Source organism: Halichoerus grypus, chromosome 4 (assembly GCF_964656455.1).
Source record: "Halichoerus grypus chromosome 4, mHalGry1.hap1.1, whole genome shotgun sequence".
Classification (NCBI taxonomy): domain Eukaryota; kingdom Metazoa; phylum Chordata; class Mammalia; order Carnivora; family Phocidae; genus Halichoerus; species Halichoerus grypus.
This window is the reverse complement of record NC_135715.1, coordinates 142,845,922-142,864,632: the sequence shown is the minus strand read 5'-3', so window position 1 is coordinate 142,864,632 and position 18,711 is coordinate 142,845,922. Positions and strand designations below refer to the sequence as shown.

The 18,711-nt window shown below is 35.5% G+C and overlaps 1 pseudogene; it reads right to left on the bottom strand.

Annotated features, from left to right (window-relative positions):
- Nucleotides 1-18,089: 18,089 nt before the first annotated feature.
- On the bottom strand, nucleotides 18,090-18,248 carry LOC118527852 (U4 spliceosomal RNA; annotated as a pseudogene).
- Between the last annotated feature and the right edge of the window lie 463 nt (nucleotides 18,249-18,711).

Genomic DNA, 18,711 nt, shown 5'->3' with positions numbered 1-18,711 from the left:
TGGGGTGCCTGGGTGGCTCAGTCATTAAGCGTCTTGGCTCGGGTCATGATCCCAGGGTCCTGGGATCGAGCCCCACATCCGGCTCCCAGCTCTGCAGGAAGCCTGCTTCTCCCTCTCCCACTCCCCCTGCTTGTGTTCCCTCTCTCGCTTTGTCTCTCTCTGTCAAATAAATAAATAATCTTTAAAAAAATCCAAGACTGGTTCAACATCTAAAAATCAAACAATAAATTCACCATATCTATAGACTAAAGAGGAAAATCGTATGATCCTCTCAATAAATGCAGAAGTCTCTGATAAAATTCACCATCTGTTCATGATTAAAAAAAATTCAGAAAATTAGAAATAGATAAAAACTTTATCAAGCTGATAAAGGATATCTAGAAAAATGCATAATCAACATTATACTTAAAGGAGAAAGACTATATTCCCCCTAAGATATAGAGCAAAGTAAAGATACCCACTTTCACAACTTCTATTCAAAATTGCATTGTATTCTAGTCAAAATTGTAAGGAAAGAAAAGTAAGAAAAGTCACTGGTAATTGAAAGGAAGAAATAAAAATATCTCTCTTACATATGACATGATATTCTAAATAGAAAATTTTAAAGAATATATTTTTTAAAAGCCATTAAAATGACTAAGCAGAGTTGCAGGATATAGGCTAAATGTTCAAAAATTAATCATAAGTTTATAACTATCAATGAGCAACTGAAAATTGAAATAAAAAATATGATTTACAATAGCTTCCAAAATACGAAATACTTTAACATGAATCTTAAAAATTATGTGCAAGATCTGTCCATTGAAAGCTATAAAATACTGGTGGAAGAAATCAAAGGAGACATAAATAAATGGGGAAATATACCATCTTAATGGATTAAAAAACTCAATATTTTTAAGATGTCAATTCTCTCAAAACTCATTTATACATATTTACAAACATATGCAAAATAAACACCATAGTGTTTAAATAACCAATGGGTCAAGGAATAAATCACAAGGAAAAATAGAAAATACTTCGAAATGAATGTAAATGAAAATATAACATACAAAACTTATGGGATGCAACTAAATAAGTACTCAGAGGAAAATTTATAAAGCAAACACCTACATTAAAAAGAAGAAAGATCCCAAACTTAGTTCTTTGAAAAGATCAATAAAATTGAGGAAACTTTGGCTAGACTTATCAGGGGAAAACAAGAAAAAAGAAATCAGGGAAGACGCAAATTTTTAAAATCAAAAATGAAAGAAGAGACATTACTACTGCCCTTACAGAAATAAGTTTTATAAGGGAATACTAAAGGCAACTGTATGGCAACAAATTAAATGAGTTAGATGAAATAGGAAAAATTCTTTAAAAGTTAGAAACTACAAAACTGACTCAAGACAAAATAGAAAATCTGAATACATATATAACTAGTAATGATATTGAATTAGTAATTTTATATTAATTCTTCATGAGCTTCTCCCCAAAGTAAGACAAAACACTTGCCAACTCATTCAAGATTGGTATTATCTTGTTAACAAAATAAGACAAAGACATCACAAGAAAACTTCAGACATAAAAACCCCCAACAAAATGCTAGAAATATAATAAAGCAATGTATATAGTGGAATTACCCAAGGAATGCGAGACTGTTTCAATATCTAAAAATCAATTAATTTAATATGCCATATTACTAGAACAAAGGGTAAAAAAAAAAAACCCACTTGATTGTCTCAATAGATGTAAAATTGCACCTGATAAAACTAAATACCCTTTCATGATAAAAATACTAAACAACATAGGAATAGAAGGAAACTTCCTCAACCTGAAAAAGGGAACCTATAAAAAAATTTAATTTAATTTAATTTAAAAACCTCACAGCTAATATCATATTTGATAGTGAAAGACTGAATGCTTCTCCTCAGGTCAGGAACAAGACAAAGATGTCAATTTCACACCTTCTACTCAACATTGTATTTGAGATTCAAAATGAGGCAAGAAAAAAAAAAGCCATCCAGATTGGAATTAAATATCTCATAGAGGATTCTAAGGAACGAACACAGACACACACACACAACACACACACACACACACACACACACACAGAACCTATTACAGCTAATAAACAAGTTCAACAAATTTGCAGAAGATATATATACAAAAATCAATTGTATTTCTATACACCATCAATGAACATTTCGAATATGAAATTAAGAAAACAATTCTACTTACAAGCACATAAAAAGAATAAAATATTTAGAAATAAATTTAACTAAAAGAATGAAATTTATACTCTAAAACTAAAGACACTGTTTAAAAAGTTAAAGAAAACTTAAATAAATGGAAAAATATTCCATGCTTATGGATCAGAAGACTTGATATTGTTAAAATAGTAGTACTCCCCCAAGTATTCTACAGTTTCAATGCAATCCTTATAAAAATCCCAGCTAATTTCTTTGCAGAAATTGACAGGCTAACTGTAAAATCCATAAGCCAAAAAAAAGGGACCTAGAATAGCCAAAACAACCTTGAAAAAACAACCTTGAAAAAAGATCAAAGAGGATGCATACTTACCAATTTCAAAACTTACTATAAACCTAATCAAGACTATGTGGTATTGACATAAAGATAGACTTATGGATAAATGGAATAAATTTGAGAGTCCAAAATCGAACCCTTATATTTATGATCAATTGGTTTTCAACAAGAGTGCCAAAACAATTTAATGGGGAAAGAAATATCTTGAACAAATGATGCTGGAACAACTGAACACCCGTCAAAAAATGAAGTTTGATCTCTACCTCACACTATATTATCAAGTATTTACTCAAAATGTATCAAAGACCTAAATTTATGAGCCAAAACTATGCAATTCTTACAAGAGAACATAGATGTGCATGTTTATGACCTTGGATTATGCAATGCTTTCTTAGCTATGACACCAAAAGCACAAGTGAAAAAAGAAAAAAGAAATTGGATGTCATCAAAATGAAAAACTTTTGTGTTCAAAAGACTATGAGTAAAGTCGAAAAAGAAAGCCCAAAGATTTGCAGAAAAATTTCACAAATCATATATTTGATAAAGAGCTTATATCTAGAATATATAAAGAACTATTACAACAATAAAAAGAAAAATAATCCAGTTAAAAACTGGGAAAAGGATCTGAATAGACACTTCTCCAAATAAAATATACAAATGGTCAATTAAGCACATGAAAAGATGTTTAACATCATTAGCCATCAGGGAAATGCAAATTAAAACCACAATGAGATACCACTACGCAACCACTAAGATAGCTGTAGTAAAAAAAAAAAAAAAAGGAAGATAACAAGTATTGGTAAGAACATAAAGAAATTGGAACTCTCAGACATTGATGGGATTATAAAATGAAGTAACTGCTTTGGGAAAAAATCTGGTGGTTCCTCAAATGGTTAAACATAGAGTTATCAAATGGCAGCCTTTTATCTCCTAGGTATATACCCAGGAGAAATGAAAATATATGTCCAAGTAAAACTTGTATATGATTTTCACAGCAACATTGTTTGTAACAACTAAAAAGTGGAAGCAACCTAAAAGTCTATCAACTAATTAATAAAATATTGTATAATCTTAAAGTTGAATATTTCAGCAATAAAAAATGAAGTACATTAATACATTCCACAACATGGATAAGCCATGAAAACATGCTGAGTGAAAGAAACCAGTAACAAAGGACTACATATTATATTGTTCCATTTATATGAAATGTCCAGAATAGGTAAATCTTTAGAGGGTAGATTAGTGGTTGCCTAGAGTTGGGGAATGGGAGATTAGGAGGGTTGGCTAAGGGGTGGGAAGTTTCTTTACGGAGTGTTAAAAAGTTCTAAAATTTATTATGGTAATGGTTGTCTAATTCTGAATATTACTGAATTGTGTACTTGAAATAGGCAAATGGCATTGTATGTGCAATATATTTCAATGAAGCTATTGTAAATAACTGATCTATTGAGTCAAAGCAATTCCATCAACATCCCAGCAAGTAATTTTTTTAAAAAGAAATCTGCCAGTTGATTCTAAAGCTTATATGAAAAGACAAAGGAATTAGAATACCCAAAACCATTCTGAAGACCAAAGATAATGTACTCACACTACCTGATTTTCAAACTGCCATACATAAATCATTACAGTGTAGTGTATTGGAAAGGACAGACATATAGATCCATGGAACTGAATAAAGTATCCAGAAATAAACTCTCACTTATATGGTCAATTGATTTTGACAAAGGTATAAAACACATTGATGGAGAAAAGATAGTCTTTTCAACAAATAGTGCTAGAAAAATTAGATCTTCCTGTTCAGTAAAGAAAACTTCAATCTGTATCTCACACCATATACAACAGATTTGCACAGACATTTCACCAAAAAAGATATACAAGTGGCAAATGAAGACATAAGATACTCAACACAATTAGACATTCGGGAAATGCAAATCGAAACCACATTTATATACCACTACATACCTATGAGAATGCCTTTTAAAAAATGGCAATACCAATTGTTGACAATGATGCAGAACAACCAGAACTCATAAACTGGTGGTAGGTACTCAAAATAATAACCATATAAACCTATCATATTACTCAGAAATCTCATTCTTTGGTATGTAACAACAAAAATGAAAACCTGTGATCACGCAAAAATGTGGATGCTAATGTTTATACTGGCTTTATTAATAACCCCCTAAATTAGAAACAGTCAAAATGCCTTTCACTGAGAAATGGGTAGACAAAGTAGGTCACATTCACAGAATGGAGTACTATTCAGCAATAAAAAGGAAGGTACATGCAATAACGTTGATATTGCTAGGTGCACGAATCCAGACACAAAAGGTTGCATATTGTATGATTTCATTATGTGATGGTCAGGCAAAGGCAAAACTATAAGGAGAGAAAAGAGATCTGTGATTGTTGGGGGTTGAGGACAGTAGGCAGACTGACTACAAAGGAGAATGTCGAAACTGGGGAGCAGGGTGACAGAATTATCTTGATGGGTTATGCTTATACAACTGTGCGAAGTTTGTGAAAATTCAGAATTATACACTAAAAATCGTGGATTTTACTGTATGTAAATTATACATTAAAATGGAAAAAAGGGGGACACCTGGGTGGCGTAGTCAGTTAAGCATCTGCCTTGGATTCAGGTCATGATCTCAGGGTCCTGGGATCGAGCCCCGCATTGAGCTCCCTGCTCAGCGGGGAGCCTGCTTCTCCCTCTCCCTCTGCTGCTCCCCCTGCTTGTGCTCTCTCTCTCCCTCTCTGACAAAATAAATAAATAAAATCTTTAAAAATAAATAACTAAATAAAAAGAAAAGAAAATGGAAAAAAGAAAATCAAGCAATTATACATTTATGACATAAAAACTTTTCAGAAATATTTCAGAAACATACTTATGAGGGTGAAATCAACAAACTAAGAATAACTGAATAAATACAGGGAATGAATATGTATTTCCTTCTACATAATTATAGTTCAACCAGTGAAATAGATGCTTTCAAAGGATATAATCCCTCTGGGTAGAAAATTCTGGAGGCAGAAATAATAGAATATGAAGATGTGCTCCTAAGACTGATATTTTCAAGATAAAATATTGTCATTTCCAACTTTACAGGTTTTTTACTTTATAATTTTAGATCAAAAAATAATATAACTTTAATGAAAAATATATTTTTGTATCTCACTAAACTATGCTTTACATTTATATCATTATCTATTTACTGTTTTCACCTGAGCAAATAATTCAACAATAGAATTTCAAAAATGGAAGCGATCTTAGCTAAATAATCCTTGCTCTTTGTATATGAGGAATCTAAGATTCAGAGAAAATAAGACAGTTGGCAAAGATTCTGTAAATAGTTGATGCCAGAATTGGGACTAAAATTCAGGTCACTAGATTCTTCAGGACTTTTAAATTATAGTTTAAAAAATTAATACTAGCTATCTTTACAGTAGAGAAGGAAATAGGATGGGAGAAAGTTTAAAATGCCTTTAGTATCAAACTTATAAGTTACTTAAGCAGGTAATTTAAGGTCCTGTTTATAGAACTGATACAGATAAATCCATTGCAGTAATATATAAAATAAAGGATAAGAAAAGTGATTAAGGAAACAAAAGACACAATTTATGTTATCCAAATTAGTGGCCGTTTTCCTAAACAATGTTTCAGTTTTCCTTTTTCAATTTTACTACAGTGGTTTAAAATACTTTTAGAGGACACTGTGTCCAATTTTGAATTTTACATAATCATTACTGTAGACACCTTCTAGTCAGGCACACTAATGTCTTCCAGAAAGGTCCTTGGAGAATTGATAATAAAACAAAGTAACTGAGTTTATTTCTAAATGATTCATGTAATTATACTTTAACATAATTGAACATGAATTTTTATCAAAGTTTTATTTCTGTATTCTGAAACATACGTGGTGGGAAAGTTTTAATCATAAAGCATCTCTCCCTCTCTCAAGGATGTAAATGCCTTTGACATTGCTGGATGATTCTGTCACTGAGGAAATGGGCACCATCTGTCTCTGCTTAGTTGTGTTGAGAATGTTGACCTGACAGCATATAGCAGAACTGGAGAAACCTGGAGGAGTATCTCCATTCTTTTTTAACATAGTAATAAGTTATCTGAAGTATTGCAAAGCCAAATGAGTTTGTGTCTGCAAAATGAAGACAGTAGAATTACTGTCAGTCTGCAAAAGATTAATTATGGGAGTTTAGAAAGACTTACACAGAAGCTATCTGGGTTCAGAACCAATAACCTTTTCCAGCTGTCATACAGAAATAAAGGGGAGAGACAGAGATTCTCTGCTGACGATCTAATTGAGACTGCTGAGTTAGAAACCTAGGTGAGGGAACACATATTAGCGTGAAAAGAGGCTACATTGATGAGGATGTTGTAAGATTAGATTAGAACAATATTGTATTCAATTCCCAGTAACTTGGGAAGATAGGATTGTAATCATAATTCACCTTTCATTTTAGTTTATTATGGTCAAAAACCAGAAAAGGAACAGACACAGATGTTTAACAATTGAAAAGGTTTTATTTCCTCTGACCCAACATACCTAATTTTAGTTGTCTATTATCTCCACTAATACTATATATGTGTAGCTGACTCATTGTATTCTCCCTGAAATGGTCTCTTCCTCCTCCCTGTGTGCCCTCACTTCCTATTAATGGAACGAACATCACTTCAGTTCCAAAACTTTGAATCATTTTAGACCCCTTTCCCTGTCAGTTGCTTGGTGATTGATTCTACTTCCAAAATTTATCTCTAATTTGTTCCCTTTGTTTTAAATATTGCAATCACAATTCCTTTTTAAAAATCTATTTTTTTTTTAAAGATTTTATTTATTTGACAGAGAGAGAGACAGCGAGAGCAGGAACACAAGCAGGGGGAGTGGGAGAGGGAGAAGCAGGCTTCCTGCCCAGCCGGGAGCCTGATGCAGGGCTCGATCCCAGAACCCTGGGATCATGACCTGAGCCGAAGGCAGACGCTTAATGACTGAGCCACCCAGGCACCCCACACAATTCCTTTTTTACCATGTGTTTATTCTCTAAGTACTCACTAGCTGCATTCTACATCCCCAATCTTCTCTACCACCTGATTTATGATCCATTTTCCTAGAGAACAACTCTGGTCACATTTCTGTGATGTAAAATCTTTGGTTAGCTCGAAGTATCTATTGAATAAAGCCCACATGCAAGTAGGCAATCATCATGTCCCATCCAATAATTTTGTATTTCCTCTATCCTCCTTCATGTTCCCTGCTCTGAGTTTGTCTCTTTGCCTTATTTATGAAGCTTCCTTGGCCTGGAATGTCCACTCACTTTCTATTTATCCTTTAAGATCTAGATAATAAAATTTCACATTTTATACGACTTTCTTGGGTCACACAGCTCTGAACAATTTTTTGTCACATGAATGTTCACAGGATGGGGCTGAAAGGTAACCGTCTAAGAATTTTATGAGAACTAGGTGTTGAAATCATAGAACTTTAACCAACATATCTATCTTTGCAGTTTAGATCACCATGTCACAAAAAAATGATAGCTGGCCAGTACAACTCCCTACCCTAAGATACTTTCCAAGGAAGACTCTGGAAAATAAAGATTGGTGAGCTTTCCCCCCACATCTGAAAGTTTGAATAAACCCATAATAAAAAGAAGCATTACTGAACACTTAAGCGGTGCACGCATGGGCCCCCCCGAACACAACATATGGGAAGGTGGACCATGTTTTCAAAGAGAAAAAAATGCTTGAATAATCCATTAGATTTCTTTGAAAGGATAGATAAGCATGAAAGTGATGTGGGACCAATAGATACTACAGTTAGATTTCCATGGCAAAGAAATGTTTCCTTTTACTCCATCCCCCATATTCTATAACAATCTCACAATGTTCTCTACAGTTCTTTAAATAAGCCATCTTGTTCATATCTCTATGCCTGTTCATCTTCTTTTTGCATTGGGGCTATATTACATGTTATCTCTTTTTAAACCTTCCCCCAAAGCAGAGAAATAAATTCACTTTCATCTTCAATTTCCTGGCATTTTGGTCCTATACCAGATATCCCTCACAATAGTGCCTTAATTACTTTCAACACACCTCTAACTTATAAGTCCTTGGAGTGTACTGAGTGAGTTATTATTCATTCTTTGTATCACTAAAATCTAGTAAAGTGCCTAACACCTAGAAAGTGTCTAATAAATATTGGATAAATGAAAGAAAGAATGAATGAAGGTATGGTAGAGACTACTAACTCCAAGTTTCAAAAGAAAATGAGGCTCGGAATTTAAATTACTTGCTCTAATCAGCCAGCTAATCAGTAGAGCTAACATTCAAACCCAAGGTTTCTTACTCCAAAGCCAATGATTATTTCCCACATAGACTGACTCACTTGAATTTTCCAAACCTTGAATATTCAAACCAGGTGACACTTTTAGAGCTTTAACTGGGCAAGGTTTTTGAAAAACAAGAGGCTTCCTTACTTCTTTACACAAAGGCTGAATTGTAATAGGATTAAATACAAATAGCTACATAAAAACAATTACATTTATGTACATGACACATTCACAAAAGATTATTAAAATAAAGCAAAATATATGAAAACAATTCTTAACTTTGAGAGAGCCATGCTCTTCTTCACAAATCTGCCCTTCATGTGACTATAAAGACAAAGAACTGAAATTGAAGAATCTGTGTCTGAACCAGATTTCAGCGTGATAAAAGAATATGGAGTGCCCCTTGGTGTTTGTGGTATTAAAAGGACATAAACTGATTAATGCAGGCTGCTAACTATAGCAATTTATTCTTTAAGTCAGGCAAAAGACCTATGTATCTAGGTTTCAAAACAAATCAATTATTTCAGGTTATTTGAGATTGTTTTAAGTGCTTGTAAGCAGGGTAATAGCAGTCAAATCTTATGTCCATATTGTAAACTGATTAGCCATGCATCCCATTTCAAGATTAATTCCAGCTGTGTCTACAGGCTTGGCCATTGAGCAATTCCAAGAAACATTTCCACCTATCAACACTATCCCTCTCAATGGAAGGACTACTGGCAGAGATAAGAATAATTGGTTATTCTGCTGGTACTGGTATTGGGATAAAACACTCTTAAGTTTGACAGAGATAAAGAGAACATTTTTAAAGGAGCCATTCTGCCCCATTTATAAAGATGCGATCTCCTTTGTTACTGGATTTTTTTTCCTACCAAAACATGATATTGGCTACTTCGAGGATGAGCATTCAGACTATGTGGATCATTGGTATGATGCATTGTAGCCACATTTGTGTTCTTACCTTATGCTCTCCCTAAACACTCTTTCTCTGTGTTAATTTTAAAGAAACATTATGCAATTTACTGTCAACTTACGCAGAACTGTGGAAATATGATGTCATTTTGGCCAAAATTAGATGTCATACATTCAGAAACCCTAACCTGAGATCATTCAATTTTTCAAATTACTAGATTTACATATTAATAACTCCTAGGGTATTTTTCTTTTTATAAGCTCTAATTGCAACCAGAATTTATGGCATGGGATCTTTTAAAAATCCAAATGCAATGGCTAAGTTCTTCAAGCCTGAAACCTTGCCACACTGTTACAGAGACCCTCTGTAGACACAAATCTAAAAAGTTGGGACTTTGCATTTTATCCTGTTTCCCTCACTGGATAGTTCTCCCTACACTGTTTAATACATACACTCCCAGCAAACCCTACTGCCAAATGATGTCAACAAAAGCATTGTTTCAAAATGTGTTCACTTCTCTACCACATTCATCTTTATCACGACATATACATATACATATACATAAAATTCAAGAAATCAGAATTTTTCTCCTTGGATTCATCTTACCAATTTCCATAGTATCTATGAATTTGAAAAGAAAAAAGAAGTGAAACCTGGTTTGTGTGTGTATGTGTGTTCTGAGCTATGAGTTTTGTGTGTCCTACCTTCTTTGAAGTAACATGATCTCCTTCAGTGGAAGGGTGGGTGAAGGTCTTGATTCATTCAAAAGATGCTTATCCCCTTGGAGGCTGTGGAAAGCAAGCTTTGTTTGGTGGAATGTTTCTCAATTCACTAAAGAGTTTATATGTGCATGTGCATGCTTAATGGTCAATTAAGGAGCCATTCCAAAGGCTGTAGTAGGCTGGGTCTGGGTTTTTTTTTTAAGATTTATTTATTTATTTTAGAGAGAGAGAAAGAAAGCATGAGCAGGAGGGGCAGAGGGAGAGAGAATCTCAAGCAGACTCCACACTGAGCCCGGGCCCTGACACAGGACTTGATCTCAAGACCCTGGGATCATGACCTGAGCCAAAACCAAAAGTTGGCCGCTTAACTGACTGCACCACCCAGGTGCCCTGTAGTAGGCTGAGTTTAAAGGCAAAACTCTTTTGGCCTTACGTAACAGCAAAATGAATGGCAGAATGTTTCTCATTGAAGATCTCTTTTCAACAAAGGCCTCTTCAATGCACAGTTTACTTGAACAATGGTAAATCTGAAACCAGGGAAGAAAGTCTTCAGTCAGAAACAGCAGAGCAGAGAAGCAGGACCAAGACTGATAACTGAAGTGGAAATTGTATTCCTCAAAATTTTCTCTATATTAAATTTAATTCTACAAATATTTTTTGAAGGACTTTTCTGTGCAAGGCACAATGAATGTTGCAGATATAAAATCAGTTCTTGAGTCTTTATCTTAACAAGAAGGGATAAGGTAAGTTCACAAATAAAATACAAGGTGTTAAATGATACCTGCATAGGTGAGGAGCAAATGTGTGGAGTTCAGAGATCAAAGAGACATTGCATTTATTTGAATAGATAAGAAAAGGCTTTGTGGAATACATTCATGTAAGATAGACCTAAGATAAAGAACTATAGGTAGGTTGAAGGAGGGAGTGATTTCCTAGGTAGAGGGGAAACACCACATGACCAGGAAGACAGAAGCATGGGACAAGCCTAGGGGATACTGCATAGTTTGAATGTTCTAAGAACTTACCTTACAAAGAGGAAGAAGGGAGCTACCATTACAACATATTTTGGGGGTCATATTGGAGACAGTACTGAGAGAGCTCTGTAGAGGCCACTTTTAGGCAAATAGGCTTGAGTGATGGAATGTAGAAAAGGGCCCACAGTGACCCCCCTGGGTGAATACAGACCAGCCCATTAAGGGACCCACTTCAAAATACCCATAGGCCCTAACTAACCAATGGGCTACTTACAACTTGGTACAGTTACCAAAAAAGGGAGTATTCCAGCCATTGCCATACCTCCTCACCTTCCCCCTTTAAAAACAGCCCCCACCCACTGCCTCATTACAGACAGCCCCTCCTCTGCTGTCGCCTGCCGCTCCCTTGCAGGTGTGTTCAATAAACTTCTATCACCTTGTTCCGCCTCAGGTGAATTCTTTCATCACCTGTGTCACTGGCTTCCACTCAATCATTGCCCCACATTTGGGGGCCCCCATCTGATTGGACAGACAACCCATTTAGACACCACAAGCTCTAAAGGATTTTTTTATTCGTGTAGGCCTCAAAGAAGTCTTCAGTGGGGAGTTGGTTTTGTTTACTTTGCTGTATTTAACAGGGTAGAGAATTTAGAATTAAACCAGAGTTTAAGCTATAGTCTTTAGAAGGGCTCATTAATATTAGGCTCCTATACGGCAAGATAGATTTGGGGGGATGAATCAGTGGTTAACTGGGACTTATTATACTAATATAAGAAGGGGATAATCTGGGCTCCAAATTGATCCCCTCCTTCATTTGATAATAATAACAATAATAGTAGTGATTATAACAACAACTACTCATTGAATATGGTAATAACTATGCGACATATTATTTCATTTGCTTATATTATTTCATTTATATTATTTATGCTTTACTTATATTATTTCATTTCATTCTTACAACTGCCCTATAGGTAAACACTCATTATTATTTCATAAAGTAACTAACACCCCAAATCTATGCAAAATACCTAAGAAGCCAGGTCAAACTGGCCAGACTCTGTGTGCTTGACCACTACTCTCTCATGACTCCCATTTGGACACCAGACAATTTCTTCGCCCACTTGTTGGTAGATGTTCAAGCACAGTTGTCCAAAGAGAGCCTTAGAACTTCACTAACCCACTTCTTCAGATCAGTACCTCTGCTCTTGATAAAGTCTGTGGGCATGTTTCTAGTCCACCAGGTTTCCCTGAGACTACCTGAGAGAGTGGGCTGTATACCATCATGGTTCAGCATGGGCTCTGCGGACGAGCTGCAAAGTTCAAATATGGTCCCTGTCACATACCAGGTAGGTATGTGACTGTAATTCCCCTCTACTCCTTGGTTTACTTCACCTACAAAACAGGGTAATAAAGTACCATCCTTGTAGATTTGTTTTGATTATTAAATGAGGTAACACATGTGAACTATTTAAATTTTGTCTGGCAAATAGTGAGTATTCAATAAATGTTATTATTATTTTCAACCAAATAGTAGACTTAATGCCATGGTGCTACAAAAGGGGAAATGGAACAAATAACAGAGAGAACAGTGGTTTCTTGATTTGGGGGCACCATGATGGTCCTATTTGTATCTCCCTTTCTCTGTCTTTGGACTCTTTCTTATTTCTGTGTAGGTAAGCACAATCCCATAGAAAGTCAACGGTAAAGCATCTAAAAATAGGAATCTCTTTTAGTCCTCTAGCCAGGAGATCAGAAATCACTTACAGAACACAAAATAAAGTTCAGTTGTAAGAACAGGAGGAGCACAATTATCTTTTTAAAACCACTCTTGCATCATGGAAAACTTTCATCTGTTCTTTTAAAAATGGCAGAACTATTCTTTTTTGCAGATGCTCAGCTTTGTGACAACTAGATAAGCAGCATATGGTGATACAGACAAGGTAAAAAAATGAAGAGGGAAATGCAGACTGAAGTCTAGTCTGGCCACTGAACACTCACGTGCTCCTATTTTAGATGACCATCAAATTCTCTTATTTCAATAGCATTTGTATTTTTTTTTATTGCAGTTACAGAGCAGAAAGAAATATTAACATTTTTACTGGTACTTATGTTCCAAAACATAAAACATCAGTTCCAAAGTTTCTTAGGAGGCAGCCCTCAATATTTAAAATACTCTGTACGAGGTAAGGCAAGATGGGCTGGTTGGCTGTGCTTCTTTTTGCTCAGATCTGCTCGAATCGTGCCCTTCCTGTGCTCTTTGTTACAAGAAGACACATTTCCCAGGCTCCCTTGCCCTCTGGCATATAGGTAGGCTTGGCCAATGGGAGGCAATGATGGAAGTTTGGAGGGCCAGCTAAGGAGTGAGGCCAGAGTACTTCTCCCCTTCTCTCTGCCTCCAAGGATGTTATTAGTCTTCACTGAGTCTCCTCTCTGATTCCATCTCCCAGCAAATAGCTCTTCATTCTGTGGTTTCAGCTTCTATTGCACAGTCCCAGCCTCTGGGCTCCAGTAACACTACCTCCTCTCTGCCCCTCCAGTCCTAGGGGTCTGGCGGTTTCCTGCTGTGGTTAATCTCTGAATTTGCTCACCATCTCCTATGGGGCTCCTTGGCCCTTACATCACCTACATAAACAGTGTCCAATATTAAATTCCCTGTTTGAAATATTCACATTGGCTTCTTTATTCTCTGACTCACACTATATAACTTTTTTTTTTTTTAACACTGTATAACTCTTTAGTCCAAATGCTATTGGTCAGGGTTTCCCTTGCCACAAGTGTGAAGAAAGCATTTTCCTTTCCAGTAGTTCATCTCTCTCATTCTGCGTCCACATCCTAACTTCATGTTTCCATTCAGGGACAAAGTGGCTTCAGAGTGTCAGCATGTGATAACTTATCCTCTGTCCTCTCCTAGCCTGTGCCTTCTCAGACTGTCACACTGGCAAGTAATCAGAAAGTTAACTCACTATCGTAACATCTGACATCTTTATGTGGAACCCTTCCCATCGTTATTTGATTAAAATAATGATTTTCCCTGGAAGCCTGAGCCCTTCCAGCATAACTTATATTTTGCAGTGGCATTTTTGCTATTTTAATTCCTCTTGCTCGAAACGTCATGGTAGACTTCAAATTTACCCTCATCATTGTTCTTATAAGCAATTAGTTCCCTTAGGAAAAACCACTCTGGTCTATACAGATCCCATGAACTGCTTCAGAAACAAAAGGGCCTTGGGGATGAAATGAGGTTCATCTGGTGGGTTGGAGCTTTGGTTGGGTTTGCTCAATGTCCTATGGCCAGCCAACTGCTCTGACATTTAGAACTATTATAATACTGGGCTTTAGTACTATTGATACATTTAAGAACTTCCTGAAAGACAAGCATGCCAGCTGTGGATATTTATGAGACCTCTACAAAATGATCAAGAAAGAAAATATGTACTTGAACAGTTTAATAGTATAGATATTCTGCTAATTTATCTCAGCTAATGAGAGCTTCCAAAACAGTTCCTAAATCTTTTGCTGAACACCTGTGCTAAATGTGGGTGGTTATGATATACCAAGTAAACTCAGTTTTTGCTGATTTATTGCCATGAGCTAAAACTTATAACATAATTCTTTCATTAAAAATAACTTAAGGTGCTAAAAGCATAGAATATAACTTTATATGAAGAAATCATGTTTTATTTTTTTTGGTAAAATTAAGTATTCTAAGGATTAGTGCAAAAATATTTTAGATGAAAATAAAATCATAGAAATCCTTATAGATGAGTGAAAAATTACAATCACTTGCCTCCAACTGGTGGCACCTAAAGATGGAATGGCTAATCTGGATGCTCCTCAGGTCAAGTTATCCCTTGGCATTCATTATTTTTCCCCCTTCTAGCTTGGCTGGTCTGCTCCTTTATTTCCCAATACTGAGCCAAGAGAAATGTTTAGAGCAATGAAGGGGTATAAGTGTCAAGTGGCTAGATCCTTTACTTTGCTTGTGAGCTCTAAGATGAATGATTACAAACTTCTACAATTCTTACAGATGACTTTTCCACACATCACCCAAATCATCAGCCCCTCCTTGTCCCTCTCAATTCACTCAAACCTAAGTATTTGGAAGGCACAAAGGATGAGAGTGGCAAAGTAGCCAATGAGTTGACCTTGACTCTTCACAGTGCAGAAGGTCATTACAGGAGACTGTGCAAAATCCAACACCCTAAAGTCCCTCCAATAAACACAATCTTCATTGTCAAGGTACATATCATAGGTAGTTCTTGAGAGAAAAGATTTAGTTCAAAGGGAATACAACCATCTATCCATCCATACTCACAGGAGAAAATGAGTCTATTGATTAATGTGGGGTTATTTTCATAAATTTAGGCCTGAAAGGATAATATTGACTGAAAGAAAACTATAATTTAGAGGTCACATAAAAAAATTTTGATATAATTAAAACATAAGAAAATAGAGGAAAAAGCAAAAGCTAGGGTAAAATTGATAGTCAACCTCTATACTCTATTTGTTCAGTTATTGAAATCGCTAAAACAGATGAAAGTGTAAAGTGTTGGAACTTGATAGGTATAATAATGGAAAACCACTAACACTTTCTGAAATCAGAAGGAAGGGAATCTTGGAATTTATACATGTACATACATAAATTTACATTATTTATCTAGACAATATAAGGCAAAACAATTTTTTGTCCAATTCCCAAATATTTAAGTCATAAATATTTTCTTGGGTTTTGTTGTCTAGATAAACCTTGACACCTTAGTCTACCTGGCAATTTTTAAATTGTACTTTGGATGATGGGAAGGGTAGAGATTCAGGTAATTATTGCCATGCCCTAAATTAATGAGTGTTAACAAGCTCTATCAAAAAAATAGATTTTGTGTTTTTTTAAGGTAACTTAATCTTAAAATTTAATGTACTCCAAATAGAATGACAATCAATTTTGGGGTAAAGTAAATATTATTCTAGAAATCTCTTGAATGAAATTCATGAAAAATCCAAGAAAATGCAGAAAAATGAAAACAATGAGGGAAGGAGCCTGAACAAAGATATTCAAATATTGCAAAGCTAGCTTTAAAAATATACTGTTGAAATAGGAAAGGAACACACAAGTATATTAATGGAACAGGGTAGAAACAAAGACAAGCAAATAAGAATTTAGTATACTTCAAACTAGTAAGAAAAAAAGGACTGTTCAATAAATATAATGAGCTGGAGTTGATTATTAAATATATATACATGTGTAGATATGTGTATCTACAAATATATATATTTACATATATGTATTTATAAATATATATATATATTTAGATTTAGATTGCTATCATGTATATAATATATATGGCTATACTACACTTTATTCCAAATGCCTCCAGGTAAAGTAAAAAAAAAAAATTGAGCCAAAAAATATTTGAAGGAAATAAATGTGAACATAATTTTTCCTTGGTGAGGGAAAATGCTTTCTAAGTTTTACAAAATGTAGAAGCCATAGAACATGCAATTGGTAGATCGACTACATGAAACTGTAGAACTTCTCTACTATAAGAAACATAACTTTTTTACGAAAAGGAAAAAATGGGGCATAAACATTTGTAACCTACATAAGAGACCTCAATTCTATCTGATCTGAACATCTGAATCTATATGTACAAATATATTTATAAAATGAATAGTATCTGGGGAATACCAAAACAATGCATTTTGCCCTGTATAGGCTCTGGTTTGTAGTTGCCTCAAGGTTTCCACTTCTAATTGCCAAAACTAGCGGATTCAGCGCAAAGGGCTCCTTCCATGATTAAAACTTACCCCCAGGAACAGAATATGAGGGGAGTTCCAAAGAAAGTTTCAGCTAGACAGGAAGTGAAAGAAAACCTGCCAATTCTACCCTACCTGAGTGTGGAAAAGAAAAAAGTAGGGGAAGTAAATAATCAGATAAAAGTATCCTAACTCTTCTCTCCTGAACCAAAATCCCAGACAGGAGTGAGGTTTTAGAAAGATAAAGAGAAAAGCCATAAGCAGGAAAGGTTTGTCCCCCACTCCCAATTTGAAAGTCTGAAAAAGACAAAAATGGCCTCCTGAAGTGGTTGGGAAGAAAAAGAGCCTGAGTTTATAGTACCAGGCTTCCTTTGGCTCTTGCTGAAGATAAAAATGTTTCCAAGGCAGAAGAGTGGAGAAATTAAGCCAGAGCTAGATGGAATGTGACAAGGCTCCAGCTGAGGCAGCCAAGGGGGTCACCAGACCCTGACCAAGGCAAGAGACCAGCTTCAGCATCAATAGAAGATTCCATCAGAGAGCCAAGTAACTAGATAGATAATAAACATCACAGATGATTACACAAATACCTTTGTACCCTTTGTCAGACTACCCCCGTACCCTATGGGATCACATAAATACCTATCCCTGCCAATACACAAACATATCAGGTATCGCCTTGGTGAAAGAGCAAGGAGAAGGAAAGTATACCTTAAAGTCTGAGCATGTACTTAAGATTAATCTAAAGAATAAATGTTTAAATTAGACCTAAGATACATTCGTTGATAAATTTAAGTTCTGCTTCTCCACAACTTTCACCAGTCCACTTCCCCAAGAGTGAGGGCTCATGGGAAACACTGGACTAGTTATAGAAAATTAATAAGCTAAATTTCCTTCTTTCTTGATGGCATTAAGGAAACTTGTGACTCTCCTACATATATATAAAAAGCTCTTTTCAATTAGCAATAATCGTGCCTCGGATAAACCTCATTGGCTACGATACTGCCACTGCGCAAAGCTATATAAAAAGCTCTTTTAAAGCAATGAAAAGAAAGGGTGCCTGGGTGGCTCAGTTGGTTAAGCGTCTGCCTTCAGCTCAGGTCATGATCCCAGGGTCCTGGGACCGAGTCCCGCATCAGGCTCCTAGCTCAGCGGGGAGTCTTCTTCTCCCTTTCCCTCTGACCCTCCCCCCTTCTCGTGCTCTCTCTCTCTCTCTAATGAATAAATTAAAAAATCTTTTTAAAAAAGCAAAAAAAGGAAAAATAGGCTAGGAACATAACTAACTGAAAAAGAATAGATTAAAAACCTACCGTGACACCAACAGTGAACTCTAATATAAACTATGGACTCTGGGTGATAATGATGTGTCAGTGTATGTTCATCATTGGGACAAATGTACCCACTCTAGTGGGGGATGTTGATAGTGACAGACATTATGTATATGTGGGGGCTGGGATATATGGGAAATTTCTTCCTCTCAATT